Genomic DNA, 4,652 nt, shown 5'->3' on the forward strand with positions numbered 1-4,652 from the left:
TAAAAACATAGCTCAAAAATTAATTGGGAAGCAAAGCCAAGATGGCAAAAGCAAATGCAGGGACTCCCAGAGCTCTGCCCCAAATCACTCCAAATACCTTTACATAATGACTATAACTAAATTCTATATATTGGCAGAACCCACAAAAAGACTGAATGAAACAACTTTCCAGCCCAAGACAACTTGGAAGATCTGTAAGGGTCTATAACAGAGAGGTTAGAAAGGGCCCACAGTGCAGCCTGGGCCATGCTGGAGCAAACTGGCTACAATCATCCAGAAAGAGTCCTAGGTCCCCTGGGCCCCTGCAGCCTGTGTCTATGTCAGTGGTGGTGATTTCCAGACCTCTCAACTTGGGAATTGCCAAGGACAATAGGAAAGGACAGCAAGAAAACTGTCACATCAAAGTGAGGGTCTAGCCCAGTCCAGCACAGGCCTCAGTGCAGACCTACCACCAGGGGATTAAGAGAAGACCTAGGAAGCCATCCAGTAGATGCTTCCAGAATGCTTAAATATCCAAAGGCAAAGAGATCAGGGAAGTTGCAGTGGTCTCTTTGCTATTCCTCAGGCAGGACTCTGTTGCTTCACCCTTACTTAGATCTAGGTCATAGTCTAGGGGCCCAGTCTCAGAAAAAGGAGCAGAAGCACCACAAAACCAATAAGCACCACTTATTGCCTGCAGTGGAACAGGGACCTTTCTCACAGTTTCAGAAAAGAAAGTAGTACTTGTGGTCATCCATAGACAAGAGCACAGGGCAAGACTCATAGACTGTCATAAGACCTTGAAGGAATTTAGAACTTGCAGATCTCTGGGTGTCTGTAATGGGGGGGGGGGCAGCTGCAAAAACCCTAAAGAGCCTGGGACAGTGCATTCTCCACTGAAGCAGAGGCCAACCTTAACAAAGACTTAAAATAAAGTCATAGCCTGAAGAACTGAACAAGCAGCATAAGAAAAAAATGACCATAGACAATTACTTGGGTTATGCAGAAGATCAAATACACACTCAGAATATAATAGGAATTTGACAAAGTCAAAGTTATGAATCCAAAATCTCCAAGAAAATTATGAATTGGTTTCAGGCTATGGAAGAGCTCAAAAAAGATTTTGAAAATCAAGTAAGGGAGGTAGAGGAAAAGTTGGGAAGAGAAATGTGATCAATGTGGGAAAATCATGAAAACCAAGTCAGCAGCTTGGTGATAGAGATTCAAAAAATTACTGAAGAAAGTAATATCTTAAAAATCAATTGGGTGGGAGACCAGGGCCGTGGTGGGGCTGCAGCTCCTCCCCTTCTGACATCCCTCTCCCTTCTCCCTGCTGTCTCTAGTGGCCTACAACAGCCTAGATAAGAAAAATGAGGCTGAATCATACATCTTTTGACAGTCATCTTCTATCAGTGAGTAGGAAAATAGTAGCAACTGAATAGCAAAGAAACTATAATCTTGAAATAAATTTCAAGTAACAAGTGCTTTGAGAGATTTCAGAAAGTATATGAGCATGACAGGGTGGAGTTAAAATGCAAAATGATATTTGGAATCTACTTACCACCAAAGCCAGAAACTGAAAAATGTCCAGTACTTTACTGGTTGTATGGCTTAACTTGCACAGAACAAAATTTTATCACAAAAACTGGTTATCATCAAGCTGCAGCAAAACATGGCCTCATTCGCATTGCACCCAACCCAAGTCCATGAGGCTGCAGTATTAAAGAAGAAGATGACAGCTGGGACTCTGGTACTGGAGCTGGGTTTTTTTTGTGAATACCATTGAAGAACCTTGGAAAATGAACTTTAGGATATATTGTTATATAATAGATGAGCTGTCCAATTTTCCCACTCATCCAAAAAAGACATCTATTTTTGGCCATTCTACAGGAGGACATGGGGCTCTCAACTGTGCTTTGAAAAATCCAGAAAAATATAAATATGTGTCAGCATTCTCTCCAATCTGCAAACCAATGCTCTGCCCTTGGAGGAAAAAATCCTTCAGTGGATATTTAGAATCAGATCAAAGTAAGTGGAAGGCATATGATGCCATTCATCTGGTCAAGTCTTATCCAGATTCTCAGTTGGACATTTTAATTGATCAAGGCAAAGATGACCAGTTTCTTAAAGATGAGCAATTACTTCCTGATAACTTTATAGCTGCCTCTGCAGAAAAGAAAATTCCAGTCGTTTATAGATTGCAAGAGGGATATGATCATAACTACTATTTCATTGCAACTTTTATTAATGGTCACATCAGACATCATGCAAAATACTTTAATGCATAAAGCTTCTAATTTTTATCAAAGGTTGACTCCAACCTGAATATAGATAGATAGATAGATAAAATCAAGTAATCTGATTCCTTTTTGTTCCCCATAAATACCCTGGTAGAAGACTTGTCATAACCTAGGGACAGTTTGAAATCTCTTTAAAATCATGTGTAAAGGATCGTAGACTATGTAATTATCTCAGTTGATTGTAAAGAATACAGCAATTCAGATGTACTTGATGACATAACAATAAATTGTTGATCATTGGGTGTATCAGTTCTTAGAGAACTAAATTATGGAATTGTATTTCAGTATTGAATAAAGAGACTTACTTAATGCAAAAAAAAAAAACAAAACAACTTGGGTCAAATGAGAAAAACAGTCCAAAAGGCCATTGAGGAGAAGAATGCCTTAAAAAGCAGAATTGGTCAAATGGAAAAGGAAATACAAAAGCTCTCTGAACAAATAATTCCTCAAAATGTAGAATGGAGGTAAAGGAAGCTAATGACTGAGAAATCAAGAAATAATAAAGTTAAATCAAATGAATGAAAAAGTGAAAGAAAATGTGAAATATCTCTTTGGAAAAAACAACTAACCTGGACAACAGATCCAGAAGAGATCATTAAAAAAATACTGGACAACCTGAAAGTCATGACCAAAAAAAGGAGCCTAGATATCATTTTTCAAGAAACTTTCCAGAAAAACTGCCCTGATATCCTAGCATTAGAGGGTAGAATAGAAATTAAAAGAAACCACAAATCACCTACTGAAAGAGATCCCAAAATGAAAACTGCCTGGAATATTATATCCAAATTTAAAAAGTCCCAAGACAAGGAGAAAATATTATAAATGGGAAAAATAATTCAAATATTGTGGAGCTAGAGTCAAGATAATACAAGATTAAGAGCTTCTACATTAAGATCTTGAAGGGCTTGGAATATGATATTCCAAAAGGCAAAAGAGCTTGGATTACAACCAAAAATCAAATATCCAACAGCATTGAACATACTCTTTCAGGGGAAAAGATGGACATTCAATGAAATCAGGAACTTTCAAACTTTCATGATGAAATGACCAGAGCTGAATAGAAAGTTTGATCTTCAAATACAGAACTCAGAAGAAGCATGATGGATGGGAAGGGCAAATCAAAAGAAATTTAATGATGTTGAACAGCTTGTATTCCTGCATGGGGAGATGATCCTGATAATTCATATGAACTTTTTCATTTATTAGGGCAGTTAGCAGGAGCACATTTAGACAAGGCGTGGGGGGAGTTGAATTTGAAGGTACAATATATTAAAAAAGATGGAGTTAATAGGGGAGAAAGGAATGTACTGTGAGAAAGGGAAAGAAAAGGTAAGTATTTCACATAAAAGAGGCAAGAAAAAGTTGTTTCAGTGGAGTGGAAGAGGGAAGGTGAGGGAGAACAATTGAGTCTTCCTCTCATTGGAAGTGTCTCAGAGAGGGAATAACATCACACTCAATTTGGTATAGAAATCTATTTACTTTAGAGGAAAATAGGAGAGGGAAGGGATGGTAGAAAAAGGAAGGGGAAGGGAGGGAGGATGAAGATGACAGAAGAAAGGGAAGAGTATGGGAGAGGGTTGTCAGATGAAAAACACTTTTAGGGGGAGGGGCAAGGTGAAAGGAGAGAAAGAACAGATTAAATTGTGGTGGGGGAAATGGATCAAAGGAAATGAAACTAACAATAACAACTGTATGAAAAATATTGAAGCAATTTCTCTTATGGACTTATGATAAAGAATGCTGTCCATCTTAAAGACAGAACTGATGACATCTGAATAAAGAATGAAGCATACGTTTTTCCCTCACTTTATTTTTCTTGAAGTTTCTTTTTCTTTGTGGGGGGAGAGGGGGAGGGTTATGGTTACTTTTACAATATGACTATTGTGTAATGTTTTTGATGGCTACACATTTTTGATCTACACCAAGTAACTTCCTTTCTCAGTGGGGAGATTGGGGTGGGGAAGGAAGAGAATTTGGAACTCAAGGTTTTGGAAGTAAATACTGAAATTTGCTTTTGCATACAGCTAGGAGAAAAATTTAAAAATAAAATTAAAAAATTGAAACTTAAATAATGCAATCTTAATGAATAAGTCAAAGAAGAAATCAATAAAGTAATCAATTTCAAAATTTGTGGATGCAGCCAACGTAGTAAATGGAAAAATGTATCTCTTAATTTGTACATCAGTAATAGAGAGAAAGAGCAAATCAATGAATTAGGTGTGCAATTTGAACACTAGAAAAAGAACAAATTAAAAATCCCTAATTAAAGACCAAATAGGAAATCTTAAATATCATAGGAATGATTAATAAAATTGAAAGTAAGAAAGCCATTAAACTGATAATAAAACGAGAAGTTGATTTTATATAAAAAGT

General features: G+C 37.1%; 1 pseudogene; it reads left to right on the top strand.

Annotated features, from left to right (window-relative positions):
- Positions 1 to 317: 317 nt before the first annotated feature.
- LOC141512009 (S-formylglutathione hydrolase pseudogene) lies at positions 318 to 2,267 on the top strand (annotated as a pseudogene).
- The last annotated feature ends 2,385 nt before the right edge of the window (positions 2,268 to 4,652 follow it).

The sequence above is a fragment of the Macrotis lagotis genome, chromosome 2, assembly GCF_037893015.1.
Source record: "Macrotis lagotis isolate mMagLag1 chromosome 2, bilby.v1.9.chrom.fasta, whole genome shotgun sequence".
NCBI lineage: Eukaryota > Metazoa > Chordata > Mammalia > Peramelemorphia > Peramelidae > Macrotis > Macrotis lagotis.